The 21,303-nt window shown below is 48.6% G+C and overlaps 1 protein-coding gene across 1 annotated transcript in view; it reads left to right on the top strand.

Annotated features, from left to right (window-relative positions):
• LOC134944443 (E3 ubiquitin/ISG15 ligase TRIM25-like) overlaps positions 1–21,303 on the top strand; it is a 62,518-nt gene that overhangs the window by 32,834 nt on the left and 8,381 nt on the right. The window lies entirely within an intron of this gene.

Below are 21,303 nucleotides of genomic sequence, written 5' to 3'. Positions count from 1 at the left end.
ATATGTCGGCAAGACTATACGTACATTCCGCGAGAGAATGGCAAATCACCGACTGTCGATTAGGTCGGCACTCACAGACGGTACCTCTGACAAACCGGTGGCCCGGCATTTTATTGAGGCCAGACATTCGCTGGCAACACTGAGATGTATGATAATTGACAGGGTGGATCCTCCAAGAAGGGGTGGAGATCGTGCTAAAATTCTTCTTAAAAAGGAGGCATCTTGGATCTTTCGCCTTGATACCATTCGACCACGGGGACTTAATGATGCCATTCATTATGGCATATATTTGGGCTAAATTCTGGAACTTATTATTATTTTTGATTATTTTTTACTACACTTTTCATCTTTTGTTTTTATTTTTATAATTTTTTTTTTGCGGTCTGTCTCCTCCTGTTGTAATAGTCTGTGGCTTTACTAACTTTTTATTTTACTTTTCAGCTTGGCTAATACTTGATAACCTTATCTTGAACATGGATACCTTGATCGTTTCAAAAATTTCAAGTACTTGATGAACTGACTGATCAGCGTAATTGGCTTATCTAATCTACTGGATCCCTATGGACATCTATCTAATATTATGTTTATATATTGGATTCAATTACAACAATTTTGTTAATATGTTTAACGTCTAAAGAATAGTTGTATAGATATATCCTCGATTGCCACAGCATATGCGCATATATGTGTGGTATGATTGATGGGGATACCACTTTAAGATCCTTTACTAAACTTTACATGTGTTGTATACCGTGTTCACCTCCGTGACCGGATGTGCGTGTCACGGACCGGAAGTTGCTTTGTTTAGCTGTCTTCCGGGGCACGTGACCGGATGTGCGGTTCACGGACCGGAAGTGACTCGGCCGCTGGAACGCACGCCGTTTTTTAATGGTTTAGATGGATTATTAAGCCTAACTGGTCCGTTTTGATGATTACCTACTAGACACTTTGTATATACTGAGCCCATATGGTCGATTGTTTTTCTATTTCATCTATTGAACTAGGAGTATTCTTAATGTTGAACATGAGTGGGTGTATCCCACCTTATTGGTGGGAGGGAACCAATATGGGTATAAATATCCGGACACTGCACCATGTTTTTATCTTGACAAAGGTCCTGGACAGGACCGAAACGTCGATGTAGCTGTTTGACTTCTTGTTCTGAAATAAAGGATTTACCTTTTAACAAGTCTGGTGAGTGCTCTCCCTTCATATGGCGCTATATATATATATATATATATATATATATATATATATATATATATATATATATATATATATATATATATATATATATAGCAAAAAAGTATTTGGACAGCCACCGATTGTGCAAGTTGACCCACTTAAAAAGATGAGGTGTGTAATTTCCATCATGGGTACACTTCAACTGTGAGAGACAGAATCTGAAAAAAAAACCCCAGGAAATCACAATGTATGATTTTTAAACAAATTATATTATATTCTTGTGGAAAATAAATATTTGGACACCTACAAAGCAGCAAGATTTCTGGCTCTCACAGACCTGTTACTTCTTCTTTAAGAAGCTCTTCTATCCTCCACTCGTTACCTGTATTAATGGCACCTGTTTTAACTGGTTATCTGTATAAAAGACACCTGTCCACACCCTCAAACAGTCAGACTGCTACCTCTCCACCATGGTCAAGACCAGAGCTGTCTAAGGACACCCGGGATAAAATTGTAGAGCTGCACAAGGCTGGGACGAGCTACTCGAAAATAGTCAAGCAGCTTGGTAAGAAAAGATCAATTATTGACGCAATTAAAAAATGGAAGAAGTACAAGATCACTGACAATCTCCCTCAACCTGGGACTCCATGCAAGATCTCACCTCATGGGGGTATCAATGATCTTGAGACTGGTGAGGAATCAGCCCAGAACTACACGGGGAGACCTGGTCAATGACTTCAAGAGAGCTGGGACCACAGTCACAAAGGTTACTATTAGTAACACACTACGTCATCATGGATTGAAATCCTGCAGCGCCCGAAAGGTCCCCCTGCTTAAGCCAGCACATGTCCAGGCCCGTCTAAAGTTTGCCAGTGACCATCTGGATGATCCAGAGGAGGATTGGGAGAATATAATGTGGTCAGGTGAGAGCAAAATTAAAAATTTTGGCATAAATTCCACTCGTCATGTTTGGAGGGAGAAGAATGATGAATGGCATCCCAAAAACACCATACCCACTGTGAAGCATGGGGGAGGAAACATCATGCTTTCTGCAAAGGGGACAGGACGACTGATCCATATTAAGGAGAGGATGAATGGGGCCATGTATCGTGAGATTTTGGGCAAAAACCTCCTTCCCTCAGTAAGTTCCCGCAAGAATATACAAATTGTTTAAAAATCATACAATGTGATTTCCATATTTTTTTTTATTCTGTCTCTCACAGTTGAAGTGTACCTATGATGGAAATTACACACCTCTCAACTTTTTAAGTGGGTCAACTTGCACAATCTGTGGCTGTCCAAATACTTGTGTGTGTGTGTGTGTGTGTGTATATATGTGTGTGTATATGTATATATATATGTGTGTGTGTGTGTGTGTGTATATGTATGTGTGTGTGTGTGTATATATATATATATATATAAAGTTTGAGTCCGGCACTCACAATGACTAAAAGCAATAACGTGTCTGGTGCCCCATTAACACTTATTGCTAGGTGTAGTGTATATAGAAACGGCAGAATTGGCACTCCAGACTTTGGCAAATAAACACACATAAGCAAATGTATGTATGGTCGACGATTCATGTCTTGATAAAAGGGAGCACGGTCCCTAAAACGTTGACCATACATACATTTGCTTATGTGTGTTTATTTGCCAAAGTCTGGATCTCTATCTATCTATCGGGCATTTTTGGGGTTTTGGACACGTTTTTGCAAAACCAGCCTTTTCGAATTTTTGTCTAATTCGTATGCGTTTTGGATTCGGGTGGTTTTTTTTTTTTTTTTCAATCATAGAATTTAGGGGTAATTTTGATCCTATAGTAGTATTAACCTCAATAACCATAATTTACACTCATTTCCAGTCTACACTGAACACCTCACAATATTTTTAGTCCTAAAATTTGCACCGAGGTCTCTGGATGATTAAGCTAAGCGACCCAAGTGGCCGACACAAACACTTGGCCCATCTAGGAGTGGCACTGCAGTGTTAGACATGATGGCACTTAAAAAAAATTGTCCCCAAACAGCACATGATGCAAAAATAAATAATAAAAAAAAAAGAGGTGCAAGATGGAATTGTCCTTGGGCCCTCCCACCCACCCTTATGTTGTATAAACAGGACATGCACACTTTAACAAACCCATCATTTCAGCCACAGGGTCTGCCACACGACTGTGGCTGAAATGACTGGTTGGTTTGGGCCCCCAACAAAAAAGAAGCAATCAATCTCTCCTTGCACAAACTGACTCTACAGAGGCAAGATGTCCACCTCCTCCTCATCCTCCGATTCCTCACCCTTTTCACTGTGTACATCCCCCTCCTCACAGATTATTAATTCGTCCCCACTGGAATCCACCATCACAGGTCCCTGTGTACGTTCTATAGGCAATTGCTGGTAAATGTCTCCACAGAGGAATTTATCAAAATTAATTTTGATGAACATTCTCTTCAAATATGAGGAAAAGTAAAGGGGAGATCTACTGCACTAATGTTAAGCTGTAAATATATATTACACACAAAATACCCCAAATTAAACTATGCCGATTAATATCCGGTCACAAGTTGTGGGGGTGCTGCCACACCATATATTGTTGCCAACATATGAAGTATGTTTTGAGAGGAAGGGAAAGAATTGGACTTTAAGTGGCGCACTAAAGCTAAAAAATCACACAATAAAATGTAACTTTTATTATTATTATTAAATTAAAAAGGCCAATAACTGATTTATTAAAATAAATTCAGACAAGTGCAAGACACCGTGTAACATATATATTGTTAAAAACCACACTCTTTTCATCCAATGTGCTGTGCAATGTCCTATATGATCAATACATTTATCATAGGTTCTATGACCTTCCACATAAATTGAGTTAGTGTTGTCGGAATATACTCCCAATAATCAATTGGGTTTGTTTAGTGTGAATGTCAGTGTAATAGCCACACGTGTAGTATCAAACGTTATTTGAACTCCAGTAAATTTCCTATTGTCAAGAATTTCATATACATAGAGGAAAGATGATGGACTAATAGTAAGTATTCCCGCTTGTGAGCTATTGAGACAGGTACTCTATTATAATTCTTATGGTGACTATTCCTAAATTTATAAAAGAACTTGGAAGTTTCCATACATCACACAAGTTGATGAATATTATTGAGGTATCTCTCTATACCCAGTTAGCGTTCTCAGTCACTGCTGTCAACGCCACTGTATATATTGTGTATGTTCAGAAGGATAGCCGATTGATGCCAGAATATATTATTCATAGAGATGTTAATAAGTTATTAAGTGTAAAGTATCTAATATTAATTAGCGTTCTCAGTCTATGCTGTCAACGCATGAGGTATTGCCCCTCTGGGTGTCAATCTCTCCTATCTCCTATATATTAGGCCAAATCTGTGACTCTGTGCCTGGCCGTAACGCTGGGTGGAGTCACAGGGCTGGGCGGAGTCACCTGCTTCTGACCAGTGGCAGCACACCACTACCTACACGTTGGCAGGTGGACAGCCACACAATTCGCCTAAGTATACGGTGACTGGACCACATCCACCGTCCAGCCTTACTCTGATCAGCCACCAACCACAGCTTCTTACGGACAGACAGACGAATCCATGTACCCCTTCCCACAACACACTTCACCAACCACAGTCCCTTCACTCCCCTCCACAATGCAGACCAAAGCCACCCTAAACCTATCACATCCAAACTTGCAACCTAACCTTAACCCACATACACCCCCATCAAGTCCACCTTGCACATGCCATAGACACACCCTGCACCCCCTCTCAACCTACCTGTCCGCAAACCCTTCCTCCCACACACACACACTTTACCATCACCCTCCCTTATTGCCATCCTCCTAATGCTAACCACCCATCACTCGCATCATGTACACCCCACATTTTCTTCAGCCCCTCTAAAACATCACCCCCATCCGCACCACCCTTTCCCAAATAACCATTCTCCACATCCACCCCACAGAATACCATTCCACTCTGCACACTGTCACTACCTACATCATACAACACTGCCACCACAAACAAACCCCAACCCACGTTTCTGCAGGGGTTACGGGGCCTAGCACCTTATAACGGTGTGAAGAGCGCCCGTAGGGCGCGCTGAATCACCTAGTGTATGTGTGTGTATATGTATATATGTGTGTGTGTGTGTGTGTGTGTATGTCCTATATAATAGCCCAGATCTGTGATTCATTTGCTAACGCTGGGCGGAGTCACAACAGTGGGCGGAGTTAGTCAAATGAGTCACAGATCTGGCCAAATCTATAGGACACTAGGAGCAGCTGCAGAAGCAGATAGTATGGACATGGCACAGGCAGGGTGCATATTTCCCAGCTTTCTCACACACACACACACACACACACACACACACACACAAACACACACACGGCGAAAAGGGGGCGTGGCTTCGCGGGAGGGCCCCGTTTTCGTCAGTGAGGGGGCATGCCCAGTGCTCTGTGAGCTGCTGGCATGCTCCCAGGGGCTGATTATGAGTCCGGGGGGCACAGGGTACTTGAGACAGGGGAGCCCTATCTCATTGCTGTGCCTGCTGTGGGTTGGGGGCGTGGCCTAATCGCGGGACGCGAGGCCACGCCCCATTATGCAAATCCTGGGATTTTTTTTTAATGGAATTTTGGCCCCTCAGCTAGAGGTAAATCCAGAGTAGGTGGTCGCTCCCCCTACACACCCGCACAGGCAGAAGAAAGCAGGGAGACTGCTGCCTCCCTGCAACACCACAGACCTGCCGACACGCAGCAGCGTGTGTTGACTGTAGCACAATGCTGCCGCTGTTGCTGGCAGGACGGGGGAGCTTCTGAGCTGGGACAGAGCTACTCCAGCCAGGGGGCCCCCTAAAACTGTGGGGCCAACGGTACGTACCGCCTGCCCCCCCCCTTAATCCGGCTTTGCTGCTGGAACCCCCCCTTAATCCGTACCCCCTGATGCCCCCTTTCCCTCTGTCTCCACTATTCACCGCTGCTCTGCTAAGCAGAACAGCGAGTACAGGAGCTTTCCAACTGCCCCCCCCCCCCCCACCGCAGGACACTGCGACCCGCGGGTGGGACAGCGGGACAGACCCTAAAAAATGGGACTGTCCCGCGAAAATCGGGACATTTGGGAGGTATGGGGGGGTGTGAGGGGGTATGCCATACTTGACCCCCACATCAGCATACTCAGCAGGGTCTCTCTGGCGCGGAGGAGCGTCACATTCTGGCACACTCCACGCTTCTTAGCTGTAGTTTTGTGGGTCACCAGCCGCTGTGCACTTTCCGTACTGCCTTTGTTATCTCCAGCCCCGGCAACCCCACCGCTAGCTGCAGCGCTGCCACCCACAGTGAGGTGCGCCCAGCTCCTTCACACACTTTAGCCAACGGGTAGCGCTGCAGAAGTCCGCGCTGCTTGCAGGCTCTGACCCCCTCCTCCCTCCAGCATCAGCGTCTCCTGGGAGCTAACCAGTCACTCCCAGTCTCCCCTTACCATTGTGCCCAGCAGCCGTGAGGTCCGCGCCACGTGCATGCTATGACCCCCTCCTCCCTCCAGCCGCAGCATCTCCTGGGGGCTAACCAGTCACTCCCAGTCTCACCTTACCACAGTGCCCGGCAGCTGCGCGAGGTCTGCGGTGTGTGACTGAGGAGGGGGGGAGTGATGCGGACGGGCAGAGGAAGCAGGAATACAGCCTAAGAGAGTCAGCCATGCCAAGTCTCCACCAGCAGCAGATGCCAACAGGTTGGAGTGGAACAGCAGCAGCCAGCAGCAGTGACTCCGGTAAGACACATCTGTCTGTCACCACTGTTCTGTCCCTAATACCAATCTCTCCCGTGCCCTGTGTTCTGTCATGTCCCTGTATCCCCTGGCCTTGACCTGCCACCCTTATCCTGGCCCTTTCACCCTTATCCTGGCCCTGTCACCCTTATGCTGGCCCTGCTACCCCTATCCTGGCCCTGTCACCCCTGTGCTTGCCCTGTCAACCCTATACTGGCCCTGACACCCCTGTCCTGGTCCTGCCGCCCCTACACTGACCCCGTCGCCCCTGTCCTGGCCCCGTCGCCCCTGTCCTGGCCCCGTCGCCCCTGTCCTGGCCCCATCGCCCCTGTCCTGGCCCCGTCGCTGCATACCCTCCAACTACCTTTTTGGCAGGTACAGTACCCGCAGCACCTCCAGACCTCTCCCCAATGCACCACACCTCCGCACCTTCCCCTCCACCACATGCGGCACTCCACCCCTCCCCCACAAGCTGTGCCTCCAGACCCCCTACACCACCCGTGGCTCCCACTCCTCCGCCTCTTCACCACCCCCAGCAATCTCCAGGCCCCCTCCACCATTCACCCCCCTTATATGTCTCCCCCACACCTGCCCCCCTCCACCCGCAGCATCTGCAGACACCCTCCTCCATCTGCGGTCCCCCCCGCACCTGCCCCACCACCACCTGCAGCACCTCCGGACCTCCTTCCCCATCTGCCTCAACACCCGTACCTGCCCCTCCCCTACCCATGGCGCCTACGGACCCCTACCCCACCAGTGGCACTCCCGCCCCTTCCCATCCCACAGCACCTCCGGAACCCTTCACCCATCTGCAACATCACCACACCTGCCCCTCCCCCACCCATGGCACCCCTGTCCCTCCCCCACCTGCAGTGCCTCCGGACCCCTCCCCCATCTGCATCCCCCACTCTTCTGCTCCACCCCCACTTCTGCCCCCCCCTCCATCCGCAGCATCTACAGACACCATCCGCAGTACCCCCCGCACCCGCTACATTCTGTACATTGTGGCCTGCAGGTGCTGTTCACGCTGTCGCAAGGGCCTGCGCCTCCTTCACCATCGCACACCCTTTCATTGTGCAATATTTAACCACTAACAAAGGAATGCAGGTGATACTCCATATAACACAAATATTGAACCCCAGAAAGGCATGCAAGGGCTAAGGGGGCGTAGCCCCTTGCGACGGTGTGAAGAGCGCCCGTAGGGCGCGATGAAGCACCTAGTATATATATATATATATATATATATATATATATATATTCTCACCCAGAGGGGCAATACCTCATGCGTCGACAGCATAGACTGAGAATGCTAATTAATATTAGATACTTTATACTTAATAACTTAACATCTTTATGAATAATATATTCTGGCATCAATCGGCTATCCTTCTGAACATACACAATATATACAGTGGCGCTGACAGCAGTGACTGAGAACGCTAACTGGGTATAGAGAGAGATACCTCACAATAATATTCATCAACTTGTGTGATGTATGGAAAGTTCTTTTATAATTTAGGAATAGTCACCATAAGAATTATAATAGAGTACCTGTCTCAATAGCTCACAAGCGGGAATACTTACTATTAGACCATCATCTTTCCTCTATGTATATGAAATACTTGACAAATGGAAATTTACTGGAGTTCAAATAACGTTTGATACTACACGTGTGGCTATTACACTGACATTCGCACTAAACAAACCCAATTGATTATTGGGAGTATATTCTGACAGCACTAACTCAATTTATGTGGAAGGTCATAGAACCTATGATAAATTTATTGATCATATAGGACATTGCACAGCACATTGGATGAAAAGAGTGTGGTTTTTAACAATATATGTTACACGGTGTCTTGACTTGTCTGAATTTATTATAATATTTCACAGTTATTGGCCTTTTTAATTTAATAATAATAAAAGTTACATTTTATTGTGTGATTATTTAGCTTTAGTGCGCCACTCAAAGTCCAATTCTGAACATTATCTTCACATTTTCTAGAAGTAATCTACCTACGCCGATCGCTGACAAGGTGACCGGCTGCACTAAACACTCTTTCGGAGTACACACTGGAGGGAATGACCTGATTTAGGCTGGCAGTGTCTGAACTGACTTCACATGTGGCAAGTTCAAAGGGTTGGAGAACCTTGCACAACGTTGAAATCATTCTCCACTGCGCTTGAGTCAGGTGCATTCTCCCTCCTTTGCCTATATCGTAGGCAGATGTATAGGCTTGAATGGCCTTTTGCTGCTCCTCCATCCTCTGAAGCATATAGAGGGTTGAATTCCACCTCTTTACCACCTCTTGCTTCAGATGATGGCAGGGCAGGTTCAGGAGTGTTTGCTGGCGCTCCAGACTTCGGAATGCGGTGGCTGAATGACGAAAGTGGCCCGCAATTCTTCGGGCCACCGACCGCATCTCCTGCACGCCCCTGTCATTTAAAAAAAAAAATATGCTCCACCAAATTAATTGTATGTGCAAAACATGGGACGTGCTGGAGTTTGCCCACATGTAATGCACGCACAATATTGGTGGCATTGTCCGATATCACAAATCCCCGGGAGAGTCCAATTAGGGTAACCCAATCTGCGATGATGTTCCTCAGTTTCCGTAAGAGGTTGTCAGCTGTGTGCCTTTTCTGGAAAGCGGTGATACAAAGCGTAGCCTGCCTAGGAACGAGTTGGCGTTTGCGAGATGCTGCTACTGCCGCTGCTGTTCTTGCTGCTGGAGGCAATACATCTACCCAGTGGGCTGTCAGTCATATAGTCCTTAGTCTGCCCTGCTCCACTTGTCCACATGTCCATGGTTAAGTGGACAGTGGGTACAACTGCATTTTTTAGGACACTGGTGACTCTCTTTCTGACGTCTGTGTTCATTCTCGGTATCGCCTGCCTAGAGAAGTGGAACCTACCGGGGGGACACTACCTCAAGCAATTCTCTAATTCTCTGTGAACTAATGGTGGATACCGGACGCACGTCTAACACCAACATGGTTGTCAAGGCCTGAGTTATCCGCTTTGCAACAGGATGACTGCTGTGATATTTCACCTTCCTCGCAAAGGACTGTTGGACAGTCAATTGCTTACTGGAAGTAGTACAAGTGGTCTTCCGACTTCCCCTCTGGGATGACGATCGACTCCCAGCAACAACAGCAGCAGTAGGCATTCCACTCAAGGATCCATCAGAGGAATCCCAGTTAGGAGAGGACTCATCGGACTTGCCAGTGACCTGGCCTGCAGGACTATTGGCGTTCCTGTCTAAGGAGGAAATTGACACTGAGGGAGTAAGTGGTGTGGTTTGCAGGAGCTTGGGTACAAGAGGAAGAAGGGATTTAGTGGTCAGTGGACTGCTTCATCTGTCCCCCAAAGTTTTTGAACTTGTCAATGACTTCTGATGAATATGCTCCAGGTGACGTATAAGGGAGGATGTTCCTAGGTGGTTAACGTCCTTACCCCTACTTATTACAGCTTGATAAAGGCAACACACGGCTTGACACCAGTTGTCTGCATTTCTGTTGCAATAATTCCACACCGAAGAGGTGACACTGAGAACTGACACAGAGCAGCAAGATGCAGCCCTGGACTATTAGTAATGTACTGTAGTGTACTGGTCACCACAATGCAGCACAAGACAATGAGCAGTGATACTGAGCACTGATGAGGATGATATTGAGAACTGGCACTGAGCAGCAAGATGCAGCCCTGGACTATTAGTAATGTACTGTAGTATACTCCGTAGCGGATCTTGGCACGGGCAAGCAGGACTTTTGCCGGGGCGCCGCCTTCCGGAGGGCGCAGGGCGCCGCACCAGGGCAAGATCAGCTGCTGCTGTGCCCCCCGCTGCCGCTGTGAAGGGAAACTAGACGCGTACGCGTCTAATTTCCCCTTCGTGGAGAGGTCCTTCGCTGTGCGGTGCGCGAAGACGTCATCACGCACCACACATCATTTCAGTCTGTACATGGGGCGTAAATGACCACGCCACCTGTACGAAGCCACGCCCCCTAATGCTGCCCGGGGCGCAAAGAGCCCCAGAACCGGCCCTGAGTATACTGAGCACCACAATGCAGCTCAAGACAATGAGCAGTGATACTGAGCACTGATGATGATAATACTGAGAACTGACACAGAGCAGGAGAGACACACTACTAGTGTTACTGAGCAGCAATAAGTAAGCACTGATGCTGAGCACTGATATTCAGATTTCCACTGAGAGAACGTAGCCACGTCCTCTCCGCTCTCTCTACAATGCACGAGTGAAAATGGCGGCGACGCGCGGCTCTTTATATGGAATCTGAATCTCGCAAGAATCCAACAGCGGGATGATGACATTTTCCCTCTTTCAGGTTTTCCGAGTCAGGCGGGAACAACTGAGCCTGCCTCGGACCCGTGGAGTCCGGGAGGCTTTGGTTCTCGGAGAACCGAACCCGCTCATCTTTACTATATATATATAATAATATACATTGCTCAAAAGAATAAAGGGAACACTTAAACAACACAAGTCAATCCCACGTCTGTGAAATCAAACTGTCCACTTAGGAAGCAACACTGATTGACAATCAATTTCACATGCTGTTGTGCAAATGGAATAGACAACAGGTGGAAATTATAGGCAATTAGCAAGACACCCCCAATAAAGGAGTTGTTCTGCAGGTGGTGACCACAGACCACTTCTCAGCTCCTATGCTTTCTGGCTGATGTTTTGGTCACTTTTGAAAGCTGGCGGTGCTTTCACTCTAGTGGTAGCATGAGATGGAGTCTACAACCCACACAAGTGGCTCAGGTAGTGCAGCTCATCCAGGATGGCACATCAATGCGAGCTGTGGCAAGAAGGATTGCTGTGTTTGTCAGCGTAGTGTCCAGAGCATGGAGGCGCTACCAGGAGACAGGGCAGTACATCAGGAGACATGGAGGAGGCAGTAGGAGGGCAACAACCCAGCAGCAGGACCACTACCTCCGCCTTTGTGCAAGGAGGAACAGGAGGCGTACTGCCAGAGCCCTGCAAAATGACCTCCAGCAAGCCACAAATGTGCATGTGTCTACTCAAACGATCAGAAACAGACTCCATGAGGGTGCTATGAGGGCCCGACGTCCACAGATGGGGGTTGTGCTTACAGCCCAACACCGTGCAGGACGTTTGGCATTTGCCAGAGAACACCAAGATTGGCAAATTCGCCACTGGCGCCCTGTGCTCTTCACAGATGAAAGCAGGTTCTCACTGAGAACAATGGTGTGGGGTGGCATTTCTTTGGGGAGTCGCACAGCCCTCCATGTGCTCGCCAGAGGTAGCCTGACTGCCATTAGGTACCGAGATGAGATCCTCAGACCCCTTGTGAGACCATATGCTGGTGCGGTTGGTCCTGGGTTCCTCCTAATGCAAGACAATGCTAGACCTCATGTGGCTGGATTGTGTTAGCAGTTCCTGCAAGACGAAGGCATTGATGCTATGGACTGGCCCACCCGTTCCTCAGACCTGAATCCAATTGAGCACATCTGGGACATCATGTCTCGCTCCATCCACCAACGCCACAGAGTTGCACCACAGACTGTCCAGGAGTTGGCGGATGTTTTAGTCCAGGTCTGGGAGGAGATTCCTCTGGAGACCATCCGCCACCTCATCAGGAGCATGCCCAGGTGTTGTACGGAGGTCATACAGGCACGTGGAGGCCACACACACTGAGCCTCATTTTGACTTCTTTTAAGGACAGTACATCAAAGTTGGAGCAGCCTGTAGTGTGTTTTTCCACTTTAATTTTGAGTGTGACTCCAAATCCAGACCTCCATGGGTTAATAAATTTGATTTCCATTGATAATTTTTGTGTGATTTTGTTGTCAGCACATTCAACTATGTAAAGAACAAAGTATTTAATAAGAATATTTCATTCATTCAGATCTAGGATGTGTTATTTTAGTGTTCCCTTTATTTTTTTGAGCAGTGTATAATGTAGTACACCCGTTTCTCCCAGGATACAATAAGCACTGTGTCCACGGGATCCGATCTTTAGGTCGACAATGTTTGGGTCGACCACTATTGGTTGACAGGATTTCTGGGTCAACTGGGTCTTTAGGTTGACAAGTTCTAGGTTGACAGGTCAAAAGGTTGACATGAATTTTTCATTTTTTTTTTAATTTTATTTTTTGTATTTTTATTTTTTTTACTTTTTCATATTTAACGATCTACGCGGACTACGATTGGGAATATTAACCTGTGCTGAGCAGAGCGAGGCACCTTGCCCAAAGCATGGTGAGCAAAGAGAGCCATGCGAAGGGACACATAGTAACATACATAGTATCGAAGGTTGAAAAAAGACAATTGTCCATCGATTTCAACCTATTTGTGGCCTCCTATGCACGATTATTTTGTATAAAACTTTGACTGATGTTGATGACTGCCGTTACGTTTTACCCCTCTTTTTTATAATAACCATAGTGCGTGACTATGCCCCGTAACCCTGGATATCCTTATCCATTAGGAATTTATCTAACCCATTCTTAAAGGTGTTGACTGAGCCGGCCATTGCAACTCCCTCAGGCAGGGAATTCCAAACGCATATCGACCTTACCGTAAAAAAGCCTTTACGCCATATTGTGCGGAATCTCCTCTCCTCTAACCTGAGCGAGTGTCCACGAGTTCTGTGTTGATCTAACCAAAAATAGGTCCTGCACAAGATCTGTATATTGTCCCCTTATAGATTTGTAAATGTTGATCATGTCCCCTCTTAATCTCCTCTTTTCCAGTGTAAACATGCCTAGTTTTGCAAGCCTTTCCTCGTATTCCAGCTCTAGGATATCCTTTTTGTAGTAAGGTGCCCAGAATTGTACACAATTCAGAATTGACACTGTGCACTAATTGGGGTTCCCAGTCACTGCACGGAGAAAACGACACCAAAAAACCTCAAACTCGTCGTCCTTTTGACCTGTCTACCTAGCATCCCTGTTGACCTACTTACTGTCGACCAATAGTGGTCAACCCAAACATTGTCTATGAGGGATGCGATGCTGCCCAATGTATCAATTTTGCATTCTCGATATTGGCCCTCACATCTACCGCAATCCTCAGCTTGCAGTAGTTCCATTGTAGGCTATGGGCTACACTACACTGGATGTAGTTCCGACAGGGTTCCCCAGGAATTCTATGCTAGAAATGGCCCCTGTGTATGGTGGTGAGGCTGATCGTGCACGTGCAGAAGGCCCGGACGTGCACTCTCCACATCATAGGGACGGGCTCCTTTAGGATCCCCTGCCCTTGCCTGTTCCGGGTGATACATTCACCCGAAGTGATCGCATGGACCTGACGGTTATGTTGGGACCCTACTACTCGTAGCGTCGGTTCACTGCAGTCACCCCATTTCTCTTACGTCCTAGAGGATGCTGGGGTCCACATTAGTACCATGGGGTATAGACGGGTCCACTAGGAGCCACTGGCACTTTAAGAGTTTGAGAGTGTGGGCTGGCTCCTCCCTCTATGCCCCTCCTACCAGACTCATTTTAGAAAATGTGCCCGGAGGAGCCGGTCACAGCTAGGGGAGCTCCTAGAGCTTCTTTAGTTTTATCATTTTTTTCTAAGAGTAATAGGCACAGGGAGGCTGCTGGCAACAGCCTCCCTGCTTCGTGGGACTAAGGGGGGGAGTAGTGTCCGCCCTGCGGGGTCTGAGCCACTATCTCTGCTGACAGGACACTGAGCTCCTGAGGGAGAGGATTGTTCGCCGCCACAGGGGATCGCTGACCCCCACAGCATGCCGCCACCCCCTTACAGAGCCAGAAGACTTTGTTGGCGAGTGAGTCACCGCCCCCCCTGGCAAGCAAGGAGCTGGTGTGAAGATGGTGGCAACAGGGTAAGGAGCGCAGTACTATCTGTGCTCTGGGGCTAGGCGGTACATAGTGCGGCGCAGTAAGGGGCGCCCTGAGCCAGCGTCTATACCCTACACTGGCCGGCAAGCCTGTCGGGGTCCCCGGATTACTGGCAGCAGAAATCCTCAGGCCAGTATAATACAATGAAGAGCGGGAAACAGCGCCATGTTCGGGAGGTGGAGCTTCTCCTCAGAGCGGACCCAGCAGCTCACCAGCGCCATTTTCCTGCCTGCAGATCATCTACAGTGACGCTGACAGGGAGAGCTGTCCCTCCATGCAATGCCAGCGATCCTGTGCGGGACCAGGGGGTTGTAGAAGGGGGGGAGGCTGTGTAATTACTGTGTAGCTATTGAGGTACACAGTCAGCTCTAGGTAGTGTTATTGGGGGTCATTCCGAGTTGATCGCTAACTGCCGTTGTTCGCTGCGTAGCGATCTATGTAAAAAATTGCTAATATGCGTATGCACCGCAATGCGCGACATACGGGTACAAAGTTCTTTATGGTTTTGCACAGGTTCTAGCGAATCTTTCAGTCGCACGGCACAACGCTGGAGGATTGACATGAAGTGGGAGTTTCTGGGTGGCAACTGACCGTTTTCAGGGAGTGTTTGGAAAAACGTAGGCGTGCCAGGGAAAATGCAGGCGTGGCTGGGTGGGTGTGTGACGTCAAAAGCCAACTCTCCAACGTTAGAATCAATGGAGAAGAAGAATAACTACGGGGCTGGTCTTGTTTTGCCCAAAATGTTTTTACAGGCGCTCTGCTGCACAAGTGTTTCCACTTCTGCAAAGCAAGAATACACTCCCCAGTGGGCGGCGATAATGCGTTTGTACGGCTGCTAAAAACTGCTAGCGAGCGATCAACTCTGAATGACCACCATTGTCTTTACCTAGGGTAGCGCTGTGTGTGTGCTGGCTCCAAACTCTGAGCTTCTCTGAAGGATTTGGGGGGAAACTGTGTCTGACATTTTCGTGTGTGTGTGTGTGTGTGTGTGTGTGTGTGTGTGTGTGTGTCTGTGTGTCTCTCACATAACCATGTCCAGGGAGTCTGTGTCATATGCTTCGGAGGACGCTTCTTCTCCAGAAGAGTCCATTTCATGTACCCAGGAAGGCAATGTTTTGTCCCTGATTCCTGTTCCTGAGCCAGAATGGCTGGCTTCTATTAAGGGACTGCTCTCTGAGATCTCTGGGGTGGCCCATACTGAAACTGAGACTCAGGTTTTAAAGCAGATGGCAGGGTGGTCGGGTTCCATTCCTATACTTTCAAAAAACCCTAGCGTGTACCCTCAGAAACGTGCACTTGCCCAGATTATGCAGGATGACACGGATAACGACTTCGACACGAGAGACGGTGATGGGGATGTGCTGAGGGGGCGGCATCTCTTGCAAAAGGGGTGCAGCTGATGATTGAAGCCATTAGAGATGTGTTACACATTACTGAGACACCACTGGTGCAGGTTGAGGAGGCTTACTTCACAGACAATAAGAAAGCCTCGCTAACCTTCCCTGCGTCCAAAGAATTAAACGCTATATTTGTTAAGTCCTGGGAGGACCCGGAGGAAAAAAATTCCAGATTCCCAAAAGGATTCTGGTGGCTTTTCCCTTCCCTGAAGAGAATAGGAAAAGTTGGGAGACCCCTCCCGTAGTAGACGCATCTGTCTCCAGGCTGTCGAAAAAGGTGGTTTTACCGGTCCCGAGTTCTTCCGCATTAAAAGAACCGGCTGATCGTAAGATTGACACTACGCTCAAATCCATATACACTGCTTCTGGGGTGGCTTTGAGGCATAGTATTGCCTGTGCATGGATTTCTAAAGCTATAGTAAAGTGGTCAGGCACTGTACTAGAGGGCTTAGATACACTGGATGGAAGTGATATTGAACTGTTTTTACGTAACATACAGGATTCTGCGGGTTTATGGTGGAATCCATGAAGGATTTGGGAACGCTGAATGCAAGAATATCTTCTTTGAATATCTTCCATGTCTGTCTCAGCTCGCAGGGGACTCTGGCTATGCCAATAGTCTGCCGACGCGGAATCCAGGAGGAGTGTGGAGAACCTACCCTACACAGGTCAGGCTCTATCTGGGGAAGCACTAGATAAGTGGATTTCCACGGCAACCGTGGGTAAGTCACCTTTTCTTCCCTCAGGTTTCTTCGTAGAAGGTGGAGCTTTCTCTTCATCTGCTTTGCAGTCCTTTCGGGCCACTAAGACGAAGTCCATGCCTTCTACCACCTTCTTCAGAGGAGGTCGTGCAAAGTCCAAAAAACTTGCACCTGTAGGTTCCCAGGACCAGAAGCCTGCTTCTGGTACCTCTAAATCCTCAGCATGATGGTGGACTGCACAGCCTGGAAGACGGTCAGGTGGGAGCAAGACTCAGACGTTTCAGCCACGTCTGGGTGTCGTCCGGCCTGGATCCCTGGGTACAGGATATTGTGTCTCGGGGGTACAGGCTGGAGTTTCAAAATCTCTCGCCTCACTGATTCTTCAAATCAGACTTGCCAGGCTTACTGACAGACAGAGCTATCTTACAGGAAGCCATCCAAAAATTGGAAAAGTCAGAGGTCATTGTTCCAGTTCCACCTCCTCAGCAAAACAAGGGTTACTATTCGAACCTTTTTGTGGTACCAAAGCCTGATGGTTCGGTAAGGCATATTTTGAACTTGAAATCGCTAAACCCTTATCTAAGGGAGTTCATATTTAAAATGGAGTCCCTGAGGGCGGTGATCTCAGGTCTGGAGGAGGGGGAGTTTCTGGTGTCCCTGGATATCAAGGATGCGTACCTCCACATTCCCATTTGGTCGCCACATCAGGCTTATCTCCGGTCAATCACTATCAGTTTCAAGCACTGCCATTCGGTCTCTCCACGGCACCTAGGGTCTTCACCAAGGTGGTGGCAGAGATGATGGTTCTCCTCCGCAGGCAGGGGGTGAACATAATTCCATATCTGGGCGATCTGCTGATAAAGGCATCATCCAGGGAGAAGTTGTTACAGGCCACTGCTCTCACGACTCATCTGCTCAGGGAGCACGGTTGGATCCTGACCCTTCCGAGGCTGTCTTTCCTGGGGATGATCCTCGACACGGAGGTGCAGAGGGTTTTTCTGCCAGTGGAGAAAGCGTTGGCGATGCAGACAATGGTCCGGGATGTCTTGAACTTGAAGCCTGCCCGGGTATCGGTTCATCAGTACATTCGCCTTCTGGGGAAGATGGTTGCCTCTAACGAGGCTCTGCAGTATGGAAGATCTAATGCTCTGTCTTTTCAGCTGGATCATCTATACTAGTGGTCGGGATCTCGCCTACACATGCACCAGAGGATACGTCTGTCGCCGAAAGTAAGGATTTCACTCCTCTGGTGGCTGCAACTGCCTCACCTTCTGGAGGGCCGTAGGTTCGGGGTTCAGAACTGGATCCTTCTAACCACGGATGCAAGTCTCAGAGGTTGGGGAGCAGTCACCCAAGGAGAAACCTTAAAAGGAAGGTGGTCAAGTCAGGAATCCCTTCTTCCAATAAACATCCTGGAGCTAAGAGCCGTGTACAACGGTCTTCTTTAAGCAGCACACCTTCTGCAAGATCAGGCCGTTCAGGTGCATTCGGAAAACGTAACGACAGTGGCCTACATAAACCGACAGGGCGGAACGAAGAGCAGGGCTGCAATGTCAGAGGTGACAAAAATCCTCCTCTGGGCAGAAAGGCACGCAGTGGCGATGTCTGCAATCTTTATTCCGGGAGTGGACAACTGGGAAGCGGACTTCCTCAGCAGACACGATCTCCATCCAGGAGAGTGGTGCCTCAACCCGGATGTGTTCGAGGAGGTAACAAGTAGTTGGGGCAGGGCCGTTTCTTGGGGCAGGCGAGCAGTGCAACCGCACTGGGCGCCCGCCGCGTCACTAACTGTGGCTTCATGCTTCCCTCTCCTATTTCTCCCCGAGTAACCCGCTCGGGGGGCGGAGTTTCACAGAATGACGCGGTTGCGTCGTTACGCCACGACGCAACCCAGTCACTCCGCAAAAGTCCCCTACCCCCGAGCGGAGTACAGAGGGGGATCCAAGTTAGGAAGAGGGAAAGGCCGGCGCGAGGAGCGAGTGGTGAGGCGGGCCGAAGAGCGGTAAGCGGTAAGTATTCCCTCTCTCTCTCTCTCTCTCTCTCTCTCTCTCTCTCTCTGCGTAAAATGGGGCCACATGCTGTAATGTGTGAAATGGGGACTCTTGCCTGCCGTAGTGTGGGGATTTAATGTATCAAGGGCATTGCGGTGTGTGGCATAATATGGTGCAGGGGGCAGTACTGTGTGGGGCTTAATATGGTAGAATTTTTTTTTCCTGTGGTGGTCATGATCTGTTGGAGCAGGTTCAAAAACTGGATTGTGAGGTAGTCTTTTCAGATGGGGCCATGCCCATTTAAATGAGGCCACACCCATTCAGATTAGCGCAAGTGTTTTTTTTCCATCTAGGTGTGTGGGGGGGGGCGGGCACATTTTTTTTATGTCATGGGCGGGCGCATTTTTAAATCTCGCACTGGGAGCCAAATTGGCTAGAAACAGCCCTGCGTTGGGGTGTACCTCACATAGACATGATGGCCTTCCGCCTCAACAGGAAGCTTCGGAGGTACTGTTCCAGGTCGAGAGCCCCAGAAGAAGTGGCAGTGGATTCCCTGGCAACCCCGTGGGTGTTCAAGTCAGTATGTGTGTTCCCTCCACTTCCTCTCATGCCAAGAATTCTAAAGCTTGTAAAAAGAACAAGAGTTTAGGCGATCCTCATTTCTCTGGACTGGCCAAGGAGGGCTTGGTACGGAGATCTGCTGGGTCTACTACTGGAAGATTCAAGGCCTCTACCTCTTTGGGTGGACCTTCTGCAACAGGGAACGTTCACTTATCAAGACTTACCACAGTTACGTTTGACAGCATGGCGGTTGAGCGCCAGATCTAAGCTCGGAAGTGTATTCTGAGCGCGGTTATTCCAACCCTGATACAGGCTAAGAAGGGAGTAATGGCTAAACATTACCATCGAATTTGGAAAAAGTATGTGTCTTGGTGTGAATCCAAGAAGTTTCCTAAGGTGGAGTTTCAACTTGGATGGTTTCTCCTATTCCTGCAAGCAGGAGTGGATATGGGATTGGGATCCCTAAAGGTCCAGATTTCGGCTTTATCCATTTTCTTCCAAAAACCATTGGCTGCCCTCCCTGAGGTTCAGACCTTTTTGAAAGGGGTTCTGCACATCCAGCCTACCTTTGTGGCACCAACAGCACCCTGGGATCTTGACGTGGTGTTGCATTTCCTGCAATTGGATTGGTTTGAGCCTTTACAGGAGGCTGAGGTCAAGTTTCTCACGTGGAAGGCTGTCACTTTGTTGCCTTTGGCTTCTGCGCGACGTGTGTCAGAATTGGGGGCTTTGTCCAGTAAAAGTCCCTATTTGGTCTTCCATGAAGATAGGGCGGAACTCAGGACGCGTCAACAGTTCCTTCCAAAGGTTGTGGCGGCTTTTCATATCAACCAACCTATTGTGGTGCTAGTGGCTACGGACTCCTCAATTGCTTCAAAATCTTCGGATGTTGTGAGGGCTTTGAAGATCTATGTGAAGAGGACTGCTCGTCACAGAAAATCGGACGCTCTGTTTGTCCTTTATGATCGGCAGCACAAAGCCTTCACTCCCACCTCCTCTCCCCTGTGTGACATTCAGCGGCCAGTGGGAGCCAAAGGGGACGGAGCTAGATGGAAATAAGGGGCGGAGCTAGACGGGACCATGCTGCAGCAGGAAGATGAGCTGCTACAGCTAGCCAGACTTTATTAGGTGTCTGGAAAGAGTGTGTGTGTGTGTGTGTATGTGACGTCACACGCAGAGGAGGCTTCGAGGCTCAGAGAGTATGCAGCGCAGGGAGGGCTATGAAAGCCTTCCGCTGCACCGCTTTCATACACATCTATGCCGGTGGCCGCAGCAGCTTTTGTTCCACCTGCGGCGCGGCTAGGGAGTGGGGATTGTTGATGCAGGAGGGGGCAAGCGGACTGGCAGCAGGACATAGGACGCTGCAGTAAAAGGATTTTTTCCCCCCCTGTCTACAGCGCAGAGACTTGCTGCAGATGCAGTGGCATACCCTCCAGCTGTACTTGTTTGGCAGGAGAGGCACAAAAAACCTTTTTTTTTTTTTTTTTTGTCGGTACTGATTTTTGACACTCCAACCTTCCATTGAAAGTATAGGAAAAAGGGGCGTGGCCACGCCGATGTACCCGTGGCCACGTCCCCTTTTCGCATTTGTATCAAATTTTAAGTGTTGGAGGGTGTGTTGCTGCAGATGCAGTGGGCCTATTTTGGGGTGTGGACCTAGAGCTGCGGCTCCATCAGCCCCATTGTTAATCCTGCTCTGGGAACACACAGCAGCCAAAGGGCAGAGCCTCCCATTGGATGTAACCTGTGTGGGAGGGCGTTTCTCCCCCAATCAGCTGTGGACTGGGTGTGATAAACCTGCCACTAACCCAATGAGAGCTCCTAGCCACGCCCAGCATTAGA

The sequence above is a fragment of the Pseudophryne corroboree genome, chromosome 7 (genome assembly GCF_028390025.1).
Source record: "Pseudophryne corroboree isolate aPseCor3 chromosome 7, aPseCor3.hap2, whole genome shotgun sequence".
NCBI classification, from domain to species: Eukaryota; Metazoa; Chordata; class Amphibia; order Anura; family Myobatrachidae; genus Pseudophryne; species Pseudophryne corroboree.
This window is presented reverse-complemented; position numbering and strand designations above follow the sequence as displayed.